Source organism: Gopherus flavomarginatus, chromosome 1 (genome assembly GCF_025201925.1).
Source record: "Gopherus flavomarginatus isolate rGopFla2 chromosome 1, rGopFla2.mat.asm, whole genome shotgun sequence".
In the NCBI taxonomy this organism is placed as follows: domain Eukaryota; kingdom Metazoa; phylum Chordata; order Testudines; family Testudinidae; genus Gopherus; species Gopherus flavomarginatus.
In genome coordinates this window covers 268,083,236-268,102,564 of record NC_066617.1, presented here as the reverse complement: position 1 = coordinate 268,102,564, position 19,329 = coordinate 268,083,236, and the positions used below count along the sequence as shown (strand labels likewise).

Below are 19,329 nucleotides of genomic sequence, written 5' to 3'. Positions count from 1 at the left end.
CCTTAGGCAGAGGGCCAGCCCAAGTCCCACTTAAGCAAGGCTTAAATGGTGCCATATCCCTTATTCCTAGGCCCTCTGGAGAAGGTTGGAGTTCACTCATCAACTGAATTTCAGTTCTCTGAGTGTAATTCTTAAAATCAGGCTGCCTGGGCAAGGATTTGCAGTTATGATCTCAGCATTATATTCTACAAATATTCAGTGTTTTTTCTGTGAATATTCCTGTGTGTAAACTCATTTGCTAGACTGTGGAAAGCAAAACAACAGCTTGGAAACAGTTGAGGCAAATTTGTTAAATATTCCAACAAATTTCCCAGCTCTTGCTACACACAGACCCAAATAATGGTGGATGCTCTAGAGTACTGTTCCATTTGTACAGAGGTCAAATTGGGGGGGGAGGGGAAATAGGTGGCAAGATTCTCCTAAACTCTGTGCCTGCCAGTATGCCCAAGAGCAGATGTCACAGTGATGGGCCACATCTCAAAATGTAGTCCCAGAGTAGAACAGGGGCACATTTCACCCATTATAGATCAGACAGCAAGTCAGGGTAGCCCCCAGTTGAAACCTGCCAGGGATGGCAATGATGGTGGCCCATGTTTGCCCTCTACCCAGGGGTGAATGCCTGCACCGCGGGTCTTCTTCCCTGCATGGAAGTCAAGGGTGCAAACACTGGGTGTGGCAAGGTGCTCTCTCTTCCCCTGCTGGTTTGCTGGAGGTCTTGGGTCCCCTCTTGGATAAATGAGGAGAGAAAGTGTCAGATCTCCTGCTCTGGAGTAGACTGTCCTCTCCTTGGTTGCTGCGGGGATGTGTTGGTCCTCTCCTTTCGTGGGCAACTGCTTTTCCTCCCTAACTGCAAAAGGTAGTGTGGTGCCCCAGAGCAGCAGGTACTCCTCCGCTACAACAGCAGATGCTTGGCCACACTCTTATTAACACCTGCACAAGTGACTCTGTCACATGCTCCCTCTGCTGGTAAAGCAGTTGCCTGAGCCAAGGTTGTCATGCCCCATTGACAGCAACACTGAATATCCGTAGGGTTGGAAGATGTCGATTTCACTGTGTGTGCACTGATTGAAATTTGCCAGTAGGCAAAGTAGAAAAAATGCCACTTGTGAACTTATTACCGTTTGATTTACAGCTATTTGCTTTGTATATTTTGACATCCAATGCCGACAGTTTGTGTTTTCACAGTTATAAAGCTTTAACTTTTTGAAACTCAACATCTACTGCCATTGTATAATTGTCTCAACCCTCCCATAATTTCCACAATTGGGAAAATTTAAATTGATAAAAATTGGGGGGGAGGGGAACATGCTTAAAAATAAACATTGTTCGTTGTTGAAATTATTGAAAAAAAAAAAAAATTGAATTCTGCCAAGCTTAAGTATATGCATTGCTGGCTCTGATTGGCCAGTGGCAGCACTGGAGGTGGAGCAGGATGGTGAGTGGCTCCGAGAGCTGCCAGCGTGGCATATGGAGGTATGCCATACAACCCAAACGTGACATTTATATTTCTTTTAAAATGGAAAATTTATTGTTCTTCCTGGAGGCCTTTTCCCCCACTCCAACTCAATCTCCTCCTCATAACAGATGATCTCCTTGGTGAGAAGCACAGATGTGGTTTCTTTGGCAGCCCATCAGTGTTGCTAATTTGACTTCGATGGAGGTCCATGTGGGTACAGTTTCAGTATGAGTGTCTTAGGCTGAAACCTGGACCTAGAGCTGAAAGGGTCTACATCCGATGCTAGCATCCTGAGTCATCCAATCTGCAAGTATTTTTGTATGTTAAGTAATAAAATACATGTCACAGGAATAAAGTGCTTTGGGAACTTGGCTTATGCCATATTTTACATAAATAACCAATCATCAGTCTTGTCTATATAGAACAACATTGGCTCTTCTATGTAAATCTAAGCAGCCAGGCAGAGATTTGAGACTGAACACCAGGATACCCCTACAAGAAACCTTCCTACTGTTGTTGCGGGATAATCTCTAACAGAGCTCTTATAAATGACAATTGATATTTACTGTGCTTTTTTGATGTAATAAAATAGCCAAGAATTACCTTCAGGCTGAGCCATGGAAAATTAATAGAGTGCACAGATTAATTGCTTGGTTAGATTTATATCCAAAGAGGTTTTCCCTCCCATCTGAGAGTGTGCGGAGTAAAAAACATTTCCAAGACAGCCATCAATCTTTAAAAATTGCTTCCATTTTAGTCTTGTTTAATTGTTTAATGTTGCCATGTCATGTTAATGTAATCAGGCTTGCTCTAATCAGTACATGAAATACAGTGCTGTGCTATCCAACGAGGGAGTACAGTGGAGTGGGAACAAATAAGCAATTGCTTTAAATGTTTCTTTATCATTATTTGTATTACTGTAGTGCACAGGGCCCCAAGATGTTGAGCAAATGAAGAGAGCAAGCTGATAAATATTTCAGTCTTTGTGCTTCTGGTAGGAGCTCTTTAGCATGCCTCATCATCAGCTGCTGTGTTTCATTAACCGTTTGTTGTGTATTTAATGACTGTACAGTGTTTGATTTGGAATAAAAACACTGCAGGCTTTTAGCGTCTAACATGGATGTTGTTTGGGAAACTAGGGCTAGATCACCTCTGTTCAGGGCAGAAACCAGTGTTGTAGAGAAGTTAGTTCTAGCCTACCTTTCTACTCCCATGAGCCTCAAATGTTCTGTGGCTTAGGCTGCTCTAAATCATGCTGAGGAGAGTGGTTCCTAGGGAGTGCTCGAACAGCTGGGGCTGGCTAGCGTGCAGTGCACTCTGGCTCTGCTTTTCTTTTAGTGTGCTCCCACCCAGTAACACCTCCATGCCTGAGAGAGACAGTTTTGTGCCACCCAGAACATCAGAGCAATGGGGACTGAGCCAGAATATGGCTTTTGGGTTTTGAGCAAGACCTATATTCAAGTGTATTTGGCAGAGATCCCAGAGGCATTATTGAAACAAATACTGTGTATTATAAAATGAGACCGATTTTTTTTTTACTCTGTTCATTTCCTCACTCCTCACACCACTGAGTGCATCTGGTTCCAGCACAAACTCCTCCTGTTGGCCCCTCAGCATATGAATCACCCCAGGTTGGACCACTTTACATTCACGTACACGCTCTGTGGGCCAAATTCAGAGATGATGTGTAAGTGCAAAGGGGACAAGATACATGTTAGCATGTGGGTGTGAGTCAGTGAATTTGAGGCATCCTAAGCTGCTGATACACACACATTGTGGATGCTTGACTTCATGTGAACTTAAATTCTTTTGACTTAGAATTTTTAGATCACCTGTGGAACTTGATATTTTGTCCTCATGTTATTATCAAAGGAAATGGACACACAGTTAGCAGCTGAAATCTATTAGTTTGTTATAATACCACACATTTTGGTTTCTTCTGTAAATGATTAAAATGCAGAACCTGGATAGCTCAAGATTTTTGTGTGTGATTAACTTTTCAAAACCTGCAGCTATTCTGTTCAAGGGATTATATTTGGGTTGATTTGTTTTGTTCTTAGTCTTTCCCCCTTCCTACTTGGAATGTGCATGGGTTTCTTTATAGTTATTTTCACTGTTTCTTCTCCATTCTCCCCTTGGTGCTTCCTCCTTGCCACCAACTTTGCCATCATAGGCTTGTCCTGGGTGGAGATACTGCTTCTTGGGGAAATACCTTAACAAACAGCTGAGTTTTATTTGTAGGTGTGAACGTAGTTAGATTTGGGCAGAGTCTGAACTCAACATAAGGTGTTCTTTATCCTGCCCTAGGGTATTGTATTACGGTACCTTACATTTTTTACCAGTTTAATTTCCCAGCTGGTTATTTTAAAAAGGACTTGAAATCTGCTAATTTTTCCCTTATGGCACAGGAAAAGATCCTGAACTAACACTGCAGAGCCTATTATAAAACTAAGGTTAATTTACTGAACTGGAAATTTTATTATCTTACCTCATTATATATGAGACCAGTTATGATGTATGGAGATGAAGGAAACTATTCTAAATCTTCAAGGATCACTCCATTCATCAATTAACTAATTTGATCTACAGTTCATGCCACATTGGGATGAAGATTGGAGTAGTTATTTTAAATAGCTTTTTTATTAGGATATTCAGTAAAATATTTTCAATAAAAGTTAATGTTCACTTAGGACTAAATTCTGCAATTCTCACTCAGTCAAAGCTCTGAGGTCAGAGTTTTTTGCTGTGGTAAGGGATTATCCAAGAGGTGAGTAGTAAGGGATGCAAAATATAGTTGATAATGCACAACTGAGGTACCTGTCATGCCTTTTTTTGGCTATGTCGAGCCAAGCTTTATTTATTATTAAAAAATAACAATAACTGAAACATCTTTGAAAGGTCACTGCAGAAGCGCATCGCACAAGTTTTGATCATCTTTAACCTCTGCTGGAAAAACTTAATTGCTTGGAGAATTTTTTAAGTGCTTAGTCTGAAAAAGCATCCGACTTCTATCATTAGATGTAACTTATTAAAAAGCATCTGATGGAAGAGTCGCTTCTAAAGTGTTAGATACCTTCAAAACAAATTCTTTCTAAAATATGTGGCCTTACTGAAGCTCATTTTATTCAAATTCAAATCCAACAACCACTCTGCAACAAAATTCTGGTGGGCATTCTGCTCTTGAAGCATCTGTAGGATTAGGTCCCAAATCTGCCATTATTATGAGAGTGAAGTGTGAACTCCTCAGCATAGATTGTGGATGAAATCCTGCCCCACTGAAGTCAATGAGTGTTGTGCCAACTTTTTCAATGGGCCCAGCCCATATTTGGCACTGTATATGTACATAGAATCATAGGACTAGAAAAGACCTTGAGAGGTCATCTAGTCCAGTCCCCTGCACTCATGGCAGGACTAAGTATTATCTAGATCATCCCTGACAGGTGTTTGTCTAACCTGCTCTTAAAAATCTCCAATGATGGAGATTCCACAACCTCCCTGACAGTTAGGAAGTTTTTCCTAATGTCCAACCTAAACCACCCTTGCTGCAATTTAAGACCATTGCTTCTTGTCCTATCCTCATCATATAAGCAGCACGTGCATTTTATGTTGTACAGTAAGTATTGTCCATGGCCTGTTTGGAACTTAAATCCCAGTGTACTGCTTTAAATATGGGGCTTGATTAATACCATTAGCACAATATAGCTGGGATTTTCTGGACTGTTATCTGGAAAATTAGAGCAGTGTGTATTTTTAAATCTTGTATTATTGTACTTTTGGTGTTATGAACAGTGTTATCTAAATGTATCAAAATCTACAGTATCATAAATTTGGTTGCAAAAAAACAGATTTTTGGTTCATAAATTCCAAGGCCAGAAGGGACCATTATGACCTGCTGAATAACACATGCCAAAAAATAATTCCTGTTTGAACTAGAGCATATCTCAGGGGTCGGCAACCTCTGGCACGCGGCTCACCAGGATAAGCACCCTGGCAGGCCGGGCCAGTTTGTTTACCTGCCGCGTTGGCAGGTTTTGACGACCATGGATCCCACTGGCCGCGGTTCACCGTCCCAGGCCAAGGGGGGTGGCGAGAAGCGGCACGGGCGAGGGATGTGCTTACCCTGACGAACCATGTGCCAGAAGTTGCCGACCCCTGGCATATCTTTTAGGGAGGAAAAAAATCAAATTAGATTTAAAAATTGCTAATGATGGACAATTCATCATAATCCTTGGTAAATTGTTCCAATGGTTAATTACCCTCACTGATAAAAAATTATCTTATTTCCAGTCTGAATTTGTCTGAATTGCAAGGTGACGCCTATTTGGTCCTAGCTATTTGCCTATAGTAGCAATGCCCTTGATGACTTTTTTCCATCTATGTCTGCCTAGGACCATTCTTTTCAGATGCAGAACTTGCTACCATGATCAAGATGGGGCTACACCTTATATCTACCCACAAACAAGCCGAAGCAGAACTTGGCAGCTCCTATGGTAAGTGTCCTATTTTGCCATATACAGATTACTCCGATGCTCCCGGATCTGCACTGGTTGCCAGTTGGGTTGAGCTGAAGAACATTTTAGTTCTTGCATGCTTGAGAGATCACCTCTCTCCCCTGGGCAATTAGCAGAGGTGCTTGAGATCTCTTGGTTTACTAGAAAGGGAGCTGCTGGCAAGTGCCTTCCAGAAGGTGCCTCTGAGTTCAGAATTTGCTCCCCCTTTGGCATGATTTAGCACAAATTTGACTTTTTGGGCACACAGTAAAACCGACCTGTTCTGGAGGGGAGGGAGGTTTCTTAGTATGTGTCACTTAAATCTAAACATGTTTACCTAGTTTCATATCAGCATCAGAATGTTTGGTTTCTGTGTGAGATATTCTGTAGAAGTGATGAGAGAGAAATTGCAGGAGAGCTGTCCGAAGAGTTTTGATGGGATCTTGGCAAACCTTGGTTATGTGGTTTGTGCACAATCCCAGTTATGCAGCTTGTGTATAATGTGCTGAAAATGGTCCAGACAAAACAGAATTACATTATCTGGAAAATATCAGTGATACGTAAAGCTGTCAGATTTGCCTGGCAGCTTGTGTGGGGTGAGTCAGAAAAAATATTTTTGGATGACTCTTTAACCCTGTTACTTAAAGCCACTCCCCTCCCCCCAAAATGATTGCTTCATTACCTTTCAGTCAATTCTGGGTGCAGTGAATGTTTTACTCCTATGCATCCATCTGCGAATCAGACAGCCCCAACCTAAATAGGGTAATGGCAGAGGTTTAGTTCAAATCGTCCAGAGTTCAGAGATCAGACTGATTCAGTGCTCTGTCAACAATAGGATCTTCAAGCAGACTTCTCTAGCCATGCAGTGTGCAGAACTTCACTGACGTGGTGAGGTGCACTTCAGTGTCAGACAGAAGGTGGGGGAAGGGAGGGAATTCTAAGCATTTCATTAAAACTGTCAAAGGTGTTAGTAAAAAATCTCCAATACTAGAGTGGAGAGGGGCCAGCAAAAAAGATTTTAAAGCAAAAAGAGTAAAACAACATTTGGAATCTGACCAATAGACTAAACACTGGAGGCTGCACAGTGGGGAGGCAAAACAAACCCACTAAAATGGAGAGCGTCGTTGAGGCAGCTCACTTTGAAAGTTGATTTCCATAGCTGTGAGAACGGTTCTGTTCCATCTCACAGCAGCCGAGTCTAGTCCAAAATATGTGGCCTTTCAAGCCACACTTGCTCTGTAAGGCCAAAGATTCTGGTTTAGCAGCAAACTGCCCAATTCCAGGGGAAGGATCGGTCTGGCACAGAAGACCAAAGTCTCTGGGAGTTGTTATGCCCAAAAGGAAGTCAGGTTATATACATGGGCTCCCCACCTCCTTTGTGCCACAACTCAAACTTGGAACTATTTGCTGCCACTGCCCCAGGCAGGGCTGAACTCTTGCAAGTGTTTTCTTCACAGCTAGTGAGGAGTAGAGAGACTAGGACTGCCCATGAGCATAATTCTAGGGAGGAATAGTCAGGGCCACCCAGAGGATTCCGGGGGTCTGGGGTTTTTGGCGGCGAGGGGGCCCCTACTTCAGCGGTAAATCGGTGGCGGGGGGTCCTTCCACTCCGGGACCTGCCGCTGAAGTGCCCCGAAGACCCATGGTGGGGACACCCCGCCGCCGAATTACTGCCAAAGCAGGACCCACAGCCGAAGTGCAGTCGGGTCTTTGGCAGTAATTCGGCAGCGGGGCTGGGGGGCCTGCTGCTGGTCTTTAGGGTACTTTGGCGGCGGGTCCTGGAACGGAAGGGCCCCCCGCCACCGAATTGCCGCTGAATTGGGCCCCACCGCCAAAGTGTAGCCGGGTCGTCCGCTCCGGAGCAGAAGGACCCCCCGCTGGTGAAGACTGGGAGCAGAAGCAGCTCCGGGGGCCCAGGCCCCGGGAGAGCTTTCCAGGGCCCCCAGAGCAAGTGAAGGACCCCGCTCCAAGGGCCCCAAAAAACTGTCGTGGGGGCCTCTGAGGGGCCCAGGGTCTGGGACAAATTGCCCCACTTGCCCCCCCCCCGGGCGTCCCCTGGAGTAGTGACTCTTCAATATGTCTGAATCCATTGCAGACAGGAATGGGACTGTCTGTCAGGGAGAGCCTGCCAAATTCTGTACTGGGCCCAATTAAAATTCTTTCCTGTCTGGTTTGATGACATTCAGTCAGCTAGTGGAAGAACTTTCCCTATGGGATTCGAACATCAAGGGAAGCTGTTTTCAGCTTGGAAAAGAGACTAAGGGGAGGATATGATCGAGGTCTATAAAATCATGACTGGTGTGGTGAAAATGAATAAGGAAGTGTTATTTACTCCTTCACATAACACAAGAACTAGGGGTCACCAAATGAAATTAACAGGCAGCAGGTTTAAAACAAATAAAAGGAAGTATTTTTTCAAAGTTGTGAAGGCCAAGACTATAACAGAGTTCAAAAAAGAAATAGATAAATTCATGGACAGTAAATAAGGCTACGATTTTGTCATGGATATTTTTAGTAAAAGTCAGGGTCAAGTCACGGGCAATAAACAAAAATTCAAGGAAGTGGTGACCTGTCCCTGACTTTTACTAAAAATATCCATAACAAAAGGGAGGGAGGAAGGTCCAGCACCCTGCCCTGCTGTGGCTGGGAGCTGCGGCCTCTGCCACTAAGCAGCAGCTGGGAAAATGCAGAGGATCCCTCCCCACCAGCGGCAGCTGGGGAGCTGCAGAGGTTCCCCTGCCATGTGCTTCAGGGAGCTCCTGGGATTCCTCTGAACCTGCTCATGGTGGTTGGGGAGCTGCAGGGGATCCCTGCACGCATGGAGACTGGGGAGCTCTGGGGCCCCTGCCACTCCATGCAGCTCCTGGCCACCACTGGTGGTGGGGATACTCTGCTTCTCCCAGCCTCTTCGGGCTGAAGTCACAGAGGTCTGCGGAATTCACAGATTCCGTGACTTCCATGACCAAAACATAGCCTTAGCGATAGGTCCATCAATGGCTATTAGCCAGGATGGACAAGGATGGTGTCCCTAGCCTCTATTTGCCAGAAGCTGGGAAAGGGCGACGGGATGGATCACTTGATGATTACCTGTTCTGTTCATTCCCTGTGGGGCACCTGGCATTGGTCATTGTCAGAAGACAGGATACTGGGCTAAATGGACCTTTGGTCTGATGCAGTATGGCTGTTCTTATGTTTCTGATTTCCTACCTCCTCACCGCCACACATCCAGCCCAGATGCTATGCCTGTCCCCTGGCAATGGGCAGTCACTGATAGGATAGGTTACCTAAAGCAATGTTCTACAGACAGTACAGAGGAGTTATTTCACACAGAGAGCAGCTTCTGCTGCTACGAGCTGTTGGGGAGGTAACAGTTGTGCAAGTTCCTTTCAGGACTTTTCGATAACCTATTGGGAGTAAAACCCAAATCCCCCCACACCTCGGATATATTACTAGCAGCTATTTTACATCTTTAATAAATGACATCCCCATTTACTTATTGCAGAATAACCCATTTACATTTGCAGGGAAAGAGTTTATAAATAATTATGCTGTTATCTGCAAATGGGCTCATTCTCTAGAACTGTCGGCTAAAATTAGGATAAGTATCTAAATTCAGAAGTACTACCTACCCGCTAAACTCTGAAAGTCAAATATCTACCTGTTCTCTTTAATGATTCTAGCCCTATCTGTTAAAAGAGAAAAGCAAACTTTTTTTGGTAAAGTTTTCTCATTGAACAACTGGGTAACATTACAGGACACGTTTCTCAGAGGAGTAGTTTATCACTCAGTATAACAAGTTATCAAGCTAAATGTACGACAGTAATAACAGCACCTGGTATAAATATTGGGTAATCCAGCATTACAACAATAGCAATATCTAAATTATACCTGGTGTTCTGAGTCATCTTTTGCCTCTTTCTCTTGTCCTTCTCTGTGCTATAATTATGGTGTGGATGGTTTGTGAACTCTGATATACAGTTAGGGTGACCAGACAGCAAATGTGAAAAATTAGGACAGGGAGTGGGTGGTAATAGGAGCTTATATACGAAAAGGACCCAAAAATCAGGACTGTCGCTATAAAATCGGGACATCTGGTCACCCTATATACAGCAGCACTGAGTTGTCTGTCTTCATCTGCGCAGCTAGGCTGGGAGAAAAAGCATCCAATGTATTGACTTGTTCAGGCATTTGAACATATTTAAAGAAGTGATCCGATCTGGTAGTACTGCATTAGGGAACTGCTTGACTGGAGAATTATTTGTACACTTTCCTAAGGACACTGTGTACTGTTATGCTGGCTAGTTTGTGGTATGTGGTTATTTCTCTTCCTGTTCTTGGACCCACACTGAAATGTGCTACAAGAGTTTCTATGAGCCATGTCCTTGCTGTTTTGTGCAGGAAGGGCTGTTGGAACTCATTTGGTGATCACAATACGGTGTGTTTTTCCATGCCATAATTCACTCGCCATTTTGGAAGTATGACAGAAAGGGTGATATCCTTATCCTTATTCTGAGTTTTATCTGATCGATAGACATAATTTACCCTTTATTAAGAATGACTAGTATCAGTATTGCCAGCCACAATCATTCAAAAGCCATGAGTCAGGCAGGGGTGAGCTGGAGCCGGTTTGCACCGGTTCGCAGGAACCAGTTGTTAAATTTAGAAGCGGTTTTAGAACCGCTTGTAAACTGGCTTCGCTGCCAGGGAAGCTTTGATGGGCTCTGGCCGGGAAGCATGTCATTCCTCCTCCCGGCCGCGGGGGGGCGCTGCGCTGCGCTGCGCTGAGCGAGCCATGTGGGCTGCCTCCTGGCCCTGTTACTGCTGCTGCTCCATGGACCTCTGGCCCTCAGGGTCCCGCTGCTGCCAGGTGGGTTCCTGGCTGCGTCCTGCTGCTCCCAGCCACTCTCCCCGTGTGAGTACCTGCCCCCCCGCCACAGCCAGCCCCCAGCTCCCTGCCCCCGCTCCTGCTGCCCACCGCCACATCCCCTGCCCCCGCCACAGCCAGCCCCTGTCTGCACCGCCTGCCCCGCCCATCGCCCCTGCTGCCCACCCCCACCGCCCCTGCCCCCGCCCACCGCCTCTGCCAACACCTGCCCCCCGCCCCTGCCCCCCCGCCACATCCCCTGCCCCCCGCCACAGCCAGCCCCTGTCTGCACCGCCCCTGCCAACCCCTGCCACATCCCCTGCCCCCCTGCCCACTGCCACATCCCCTGCCCCCGTCCATCGCCCCTGCTGCCCACCCCCACCACCCCTGCCCCCGCCCACCGCCTCTGCCAACCCCTGCCCCCCGCCACATCCCCTGCCCCGCCCCCGCCCACCGCCTCTGCTGCCCCTCGCCACATCCCCTGCCCCCGCTCACAAGGCCTGCGACCTTCCCTGCCCACCCCCCTGCCCACAGCCCCTGCCACCCTCTGCCCACAGCTCCTGCCCATCCCATGCCACCTGCCACCCGCCACCTCGTCACCGCCCCTGCCCACAGCTCCTGCCACAGCCCCTGCACCCTCCCTGCCACCCCCTGCCCACAGCCACCCCCCCTGCCTGCAGCCCCTGCCACCCCCCTGCCCACAGCTCCTGCCCACCCCCTGCCACCTGCCACCGCCCCTTTCCCTGCCACAGCCTGTCTGCACCACCTGCCCGCAGCCAGCCCCTGTTGCAGCCAGCCCGTGTCACACTCCCTGCCTCCAGCTAGCCCTGCCCCACGCCCCTGTCTGCAGCAAGCCCCATGTCCACTGGTGCCCTGCAGTTCTCAGGGCAGTAACCCTGCACACCTGCTTCAATGAGGGGGGCAGGGAGCAGCTGGGCACCACACGTGCACACCCTAGGGTGACCAGACAGCAAGTGTGAAAAATCAGGACAGAGTGAGGGGTAATAGGAGCCTATAAAGAAAAAGACCCAAAAATTGAGACTGTCCCTATAAAATTGGGACATCTGGTCACCCTAGCACACCCCAAGGGAGTGGCGGGGACACACACATGTGAAATGGAGCTCATTTCTAGTTCAGGCCCATCTTTTTAAAAAAGAACTTCAGGTAGGGTTAACATACATCTGTATTTTCCCAGAGATGTCAGGCTTTTAGGTTCTTAAATTGCTATCTACGTGGTAAATTTTAAAAATTCCTCCCGTGAAAATACAGATGTATGGTAACCCTATTGGTGCAAAAAATACATACTGTGGCACATCCCTTAAATCAGAACTTTTTATAGAGAACCGGTTGTTAAGATTTTAGCAGCTCATCACTGGAGTCAGGCCTCAAAAAATCTTAAAAATCCCATGATTTTTAAGCTAAAAACCGATATAGTTTGAATTCTTTTTATTTGCTCGTGCGTTTCTGAGCCATTAGGCTTCACTTCAATCATGTTTTCAAGGTCCTCCCTGAAATCATGATGTCTAGAAACTTACTTTTTTTATACAAAAATGAAAGCAGAGACTCTTCTGTTATCACCTGCCCCCAGCACTGGGGGCTTTAAGAATCTCACCCAATATTGCAAGATTCATGATAAAGTTGCAAGGATTGGCAATACTGTAATAGTCTGTCTGAGCTAACTGAGAGGTATCCAGTGTCTTACTATCAGTGGGGAAAAAAGGCATTTCAGAGGGCTTGGAAATAACAAAGATGGGGATAGGAGGAAATTAATTTCCCTGTTGTTGCAACCAGGAGTGTCTTTGGGCTTGTCTACATCAGAAAGTTGCAGCGCTGGTGAGGGAGTTACAGCGCTGCAACTTAGGAGGTGTACACATCTGCAGGGCACCACCAGCGCTGCAACTCCCTGTTTGCAGCGCTGGCCGTACTCCCGTTTTGTCTCGGGTGTAGAGGATCCAGCGCTGGTGATCCAGCGCTGGTAATCAAGTATAGACACTTACCAGCGCTTTTCTTGACCTCCGTGGAATAAGCAGGTATCCCAGCATACCTGAGGAAGCCTCTGGTAATCAAGCTGGTCTCCTTCCCCGGCTTGCTCTCGCGTTCCCCAAACCCCGAGCAAGCAGGTCTCCTTCCCTGCGGTTTGCAGGGTGGTTCCGGGAACGCGAGAGCAAACCGGGGAAGGAGACCAGCTTCGCCGCGGTTTGCTCTCGCGTTCCCCGAACAAGCAGGTCTCCTTCCCTGCGGTTTGCACGGTGGTTCGCGGAACGCGAGAGCAAACCGCGGCGAAGCTGGTCTCCTTTCCCGGTTTGCTCTCGCGTTCCCCGAACCCGAGCAAGCAGGTCTCCTTCCCTGCGGTTTGCAGGGTGGTTCGCGGAACGCGAGAGCAAACCGCGGCGAAGCTGGTCTCCTTTCCCGGTTTGCTCTCGCGTTCCCCGAACCCGAGCAAGCAGGTCTCCTTCCCTGCGGTTTGCAGGGTGGTTCGCGGAACGCGAGAGCAAACCGCGGCGAAGCTGGTCTCCTTCCCCGGTTTGCTCTCGCGTTCCCCGAAACCCCTTGAAGCCGCCCAACAGCGCTGCAGTGTGGCCACATCTAACACCACTTGCAGCGCTGGTTGCTGTAAGTGTGGCCACTCTGCAGCGCTGGCCCTATACAGCTGTACTAATACAGCTGTAACAACCAGCGCTGCAAAATTTTAGATGTAGACATGGCCTTTGAGACTATTCGTTGACTATTTGAGACTATTCAGTGTGGAAAAAACAGTAAGGGCCCAGTTCTGTCCACTTCTATTAACATAATAATCAGAGTGTCATAGCAGTCATTTCCTAAAACTAATGGGAAGAATTGCTCTACTTTGCGTAAATTCTGAACAATTATCTTCAGTTCAGCTAACATAGATGAGTCATTTACTTTGCATATTCAGTGCATCAGCAAAGGCCGTCTAGATCTGATCTAGCGACCAAGGAAATTATGTTCTGGCTCAAGCGGGATTATATTTAAATGGAAGAAATAGCCAAAGTTCTCACTGATGCAGTGCCAGATTTTTTACAAAAGTTATATTCATGTTGTTTTTTTTGTTTAAACATATTAGTGCACTATTCAGCTCAAGAGCGGTTATCTCTTTACTACAGGTATTTCTGAGGTATCTCAGCACCGTGGCTGTAATTAAAATAGCACTGACCATGTCCAAAAAGGCAATAATCTGTCTCCTTTTGATCACTGTATGCAGGTCAGATTGGCATGGGATGCCACTAATCATGGGAAGGCCTTATTTTAGATCTGAACGTGGACAGTGTTAAGCCAGGTTTACTCTATATACTTACATCGGTAGAACTATGTTGTTTGGAGTGTGAAAAATCCACACCCCTGAGTGACACAGTTATACCGATCTAACTGCTGGTGTAGACAGCGCTCTGTTGGTGGGAGGGCTTCTCCCGTTGACTTTAGTGATCAGCTCTCGTGGAGGCAGATTAACGACATCAAGGGGGGACGCTCTCCTATCAGTTTAGTAGTTCTTCACTGAAGAGCTGGTGCAGCTGTGCCAATGCAGTGTTTTAAGTGTACACCTGCCCTTAGACTCTGATTGCCCATCTCCACCAGTAAGATCTCCGATAGGTGGAATATCGCTCCTTTGCTCTCTACCCCAAAGAGTTTTTTCTCCTTGAATCATATCCAGGAAATAGGACAATATATCTCAGTTGCCTGATGAAGGAAAAGGAACACAGTAAGGAGCACATGCTAATGAATAATCTAAGTCTAGTTGGAGGTTAGCTTTGCGGAGACAAGACTGCATTGCACTCTTGCAGTGGACTTCTGAAAGTAACTGTAAAGTTACTTGCAATGTTTTTGTTTGTTTGTTCTTTGTTTTTGTTTTTTTTGACCCTTCATCAGCCAGATGTTGCAATGTCATATTTACACCAGGGATGAACAAACAAAACAGGCATACTGCAGTTAAAATCCTGTGAGCAATGCCTAAAAGTTTCCTAATTCTATGCTAGTTTTGTAGGATGGAGACTTTGAATGGATCACGCTCCTGCTCCTGCCCATCAAAGGCAATCCCTTTTTCAGGCACATTGTTAGTACCTCAGTCTGACAGGGAAAATCCTATGTTCTTCTGTGGAATACCCCATAAGGCTGGAATGGCATGTCATAGTGCTGCCATTTCATAATCCTATATCTAATCCTATGTTCAGTTTTGGGCCCCACACTACAAGAAGAATGTGGAAAAATTGGAAAGAGTCCAGCGGAGGGCAACAAAAATGATTAGGGAACTGGGGCACATGACTTATGAGGAGAGGCTGAGGGAACTAGGATTGGTTAGTCTGCAGAAGAGAAGAATGAGGGGGGATTTGATAGCTGTTTTCAACTACCTGAAAGGAGGTTCTAAAGAGGATGTATCTAGACTGTTCTCATGGTACCAGATGACAGAACAAAGAGTAATGGTATCAAGTTGCAGTGGGGGAGGTTTAGGTTGGATATTAGGAAAAACTTTTTCATTAGGAGGATGGTGAAGCACTGGAATGGGTTACCTAGGGAGGTGATGGAATCTCCTTCCTCATTGGTTTTTAAGGTCAGGCTTGACAAAGCCCTGGCTGGAATAATTTAGTTGGGAATTGGTCCTGCTTTGAGCAGGGGGTTGGACTAGATGATCCCCTGAGCTAACCGTGCACTGAAGATTGATAGCTCCATGACACTTATACAGAAAGTGACGAGAACATGGGGGTGAGAATAGGGTGACCGGACAGCAAATGTGAAAAATCAGGATGGGGGGAGGGGTAATAGGAGACCATATAAGAAAAAGATCCAAAAATCAGGACTGTCCCTATAAAATCAGGACATCTGGTCACCCTAGATGAAAATGGAGTGGAATCTGAGTCTGGGATCTACACTGTCATCTCCTCTATGCACTCCTTATACAAACCCTCTTCCCCATTCACCTTTTCCACAAGTTGGAGCAAAATATATATAAAAAGCAAAATAGTATTCTTACAGTAAAGGGTATACTTGTTTACCAAAAGCTCAGTATATAAGGGATTTTCTGCAGCTAATGCTGGTGCTTCTGTGAATCTTAGAATTAAAACCTTTGCTCTTCCCTACATTGTAATAACTATTGATACTTGGATTAATTAAACTAGTAGAATGCGAAGGCAATTTTCTGTTCTTGATATTCTGGACTTGTGAAAGGTGATTTGATGCGTCCCCATGTTATAATAATATTTATTCCTAACTGTCTTGCACCATAGTCTGCTTTTTTATTTTCTTCTAACTCTTCTTTGGATTCATTTCAGTCATGAAACCACATCTTGCTCTGAGATTGGTCAGTGAGATTGCATGGGTGTTAACAGAGCCGAATTTGGCCTGTTTTGTAAAATAATTATTGGTGAGACACAGGTTTTGGTAAAACTGGTCTGAGAAGACAAAAATACATCAGAAATTCACTGTCTTTGATAATGTGTGCTGTTAATTTAAAACTTCCATCACAGATACACTTTTGAGATAGGATTTTGTGTTGTCAAATAACAAGTTTACCCAAGCCAGACTGGGTTCAGTTGTCATTCTTACTATGCTGTCCTCCTCACATGAGCATCATGTGAACTAATAATGGAATATTTCAGTGGAGATATTTCTTTTTATCCATGTTATTTTTAATCTGCTGTGGAATGGCGACATGGTGTTAAAAGCTTATGGAAAGTGGGCCTGTTATCCTTACAGCTGCTTAGATGGATAAAAGTTGAGATCAGAAGTAATTAAATTACAGCCTTAAAATGGAAATAGGTTCAGAGAAGCAAAACTGTCCTAAGGACTTCACTGTCTCTTCTCCAAGTGAAAGTCTTTGAAATAGAATGTGTGAACTATGGAGAAATTACTGTAAGCAACAGTTAATTATGCAGACATTCAGTCTTTTTTCCTCCTTTTGGGAATGCTTTGCAGCTCTGATGGAATCCTCCAGGTCCCCATTATTTTCCCCCGTTTTCTTTCTCCCTTCGTGGCTCCAGTCAGTCACCATCCTTACCATGAAAGAGAAGAGGTTGTGATTCCTCACTCTGTGTGATGGTGCTGATGCTGCTTCTTTAATAGATAATAGAGACGTGCACAGATACTGATGCTCATGTTCACCTCAGATGGCCATCCGAACAAGCTTAGGTACCTCCAAGCATAAAAGCTGATTATGAATCTTGAGTCTATTGGTGATTATTATGTAATTCTTTATAAAGCCCAAGGTGTCATGTCACAGCATGAGGTTAGAAATGTTAAGTACAATCCACAGTGCTCATCTGGGTACTGAGTAGTGTATTGAAAGAGCCCCAAATATATGAATGCTGCCATCAAAGACAAGGTGTCCAAATCTGACATCATCTGTTAATACAGGGAAAAGAATGCAAAAGAACCACTGAAACCACCCAAGATTCTCAATTCCCATGTTGGCACACATCTTATTGAATGAAATGGGAAAGGTTACCTCTGATTAGTGGGCTACTACTCACACTTTTTTTTAAATAAGCTGTTGCACAGCACCCCGAACACTCATGTAATAACACTGCAAATCATTATTTGTTCACCATGGTATTCCACAAGAGGTAACAATAGATACTGTTTCATAATTCATGGATAATTCATTTAGGCCTCTCCTTGGACTGTTACCTTGTTGTGGTGGGGAGGCTTGTGTGTCCCAATGACCCTCACAACTGTTGTCCGGAGTCTTGTACTCCTGGTAGGGCCTTGGCGAACCATTCAGAGGTGAGGTTCTAGACAAAGTACAGTCCAAACTTCTCAAGACCCCAGTGGAAGAATAGGCATGTTTCAAGGACCTGTCATTTCTCTGCAGCTGTGAAGGCAGATGAGGGCTGCAGCAATTTGGCAATTGTCTTTGATATGTGAGTTCAAGCATATCACCTCAAACCATTACTATGCATAGCCAAGTGAGGTAGTGGAAAAGTCACTACAAAATAGCAAAGAACTGAAGAACAACAACAAAGCTCTGGGCAATACGATGGATCCACATTTAGCATTGTTAGAATAGTGCTGTGAGGGTAGGCATACATCAAAGATCAGCCATAAACCCATTCCTATTTATGAATGTAATGGGCACCTGGACGGGGGGGGGGGGGGGGGGGGGGGGGGGATTAGGTGAGAGGCTTCAGACAGCATGCTTTTCACCAGTGATGAAATCTTGAGCTACAAAGATAAATATGAATTTCAAAGGGATCTAGAACAATGGAGAGCTGCATTGGAAGAAAATTGTTTACAAATTAGTCAACAAAAATGTATACATTTGATGTTTTATTGAGAGGGACAATGAAAGCCAGTAAAACTAGACTGGCATAGAGTTACAGTCTGTGCAACAATATAAATATCTGTGTTCAGTGTTGAGCTATAATGGGAATGCAGGCATTAGAATTTGCATGAAGAGTGCTTGGTGCAAATGGAGAAGTTAATGGGAAATCTCTAGGCTAAGAATATGTCAAGTAAACTAAAGAGCAAACTAGTTTTAGCCAGCTGTGATATATGTATTGGAATGCTGGCCAATGAGGAAGAAAGAGGAACAGCTACTTCACAAGATCCAAATGAATATGCTCAGGTGGATGCTAGGTAAGACAAGAGCTGATAGGCTATTTAATTAAATGGAATGAGCCATGATACAGGTAGCCCTCACCACAGAAAGGCTGAGGGAGTATCGACTGAGATGGTTGGGTCATGTGAGCTGATAAGAGGTGGGATTTGTTGACCAGAGAATACAAGATGTAGTAGTCATACAACAAAACCCACATGGACGACTCAGAAAAGGGTGGTTCGAGATGCTGAGGGAAAACATGAAGAAGGCTGGTGTCATTTTGGAAGACGCTCAAGACAGGAACACTTGGAGATGAAGAATAAGAGCCACTGACCCTGATTAACAGGAGAAGATGAAGAAGATCATAATACTGATCATATTGCTTCGTTAGGATCACCAGTTCAGAGAATTGTAGTCAAGAGGACATAAACTTTAATGTCAACATCTAATGTGCTTCTTGAGCCCGTGAACTATATACCAGGAAATTAGCACAGAAGGAAGACTGACACCCCTCCACCTCCAACATAAGTGGGAGAAAATGTTGATGTCAAACTGAAAGTGGCAGGTAACATGCCATGGTAACAACTGTACTGACCACACAGAAATTTTAAATCAGCATAACGACCCCAAGGACTAGTCCTACAGAAGGGAGAGAATACATCTAAACAGAATCAATGAGGACATTTCTCTTTCTTCAGGACGTCCAGAATGCTACCAATGCTGTTCATGCACTGACAGAAGTGTCATTCACTGACAAAACACCCTAAGAGCAGCAAATGCAGGATCCAGGAAGTGGATAAGCCTTAGTAGCAGAGCAGGTCATAGGGCACGACACTGACAATGGTACATGAAAAGTTATTTGTCTTTTAGTTAGATAGCTTATGCTCACAGGATATGGCTACTTATCATTGTCCAACATTTCTTTCCCATCTTGGGTCAATTTTTTTGCAGGTATAAATCACTGTAATGCCAT

The 19,329-nt window shown here is 45.2% G+C and overlaps 1 protein-coding gene and 1 long non-coding RNA gene across 4 annotated transcripts in view; one reads left to right on the top strand and one right to left on the bottom strand.

The window, feature by feature from the left end:
• Positions 1-19,329, bottom strand: part of METTL21C (methyltransferase 21C, AARS1 lysine) — a 521,155-nt gene that overhangs the window by 461,574 nt on the left and 40,252 nt on the right. The window lies entirely within an intron of this gene.
• Positions 10,780-19,329, top strand: part of LOC127050769 (uncharacterized) — a 13,937-nt gene continuing 5,387 nt past the window's right edge. Inside the window, exon 1 of one of the 2 annotated variants that reach the window (XR_007774274.1) lies at positions 10,780-10,858. This is a non-coding gene — a long non-coding RNA (uncharacterized LOC127050769). Of the gene's footprint in view, positions 10,859-16,805; positions 16,949-19,329 lie in introns of those variants that run through there. The other variant, XR_007774275.1, reaches the window with a different exon arrangement.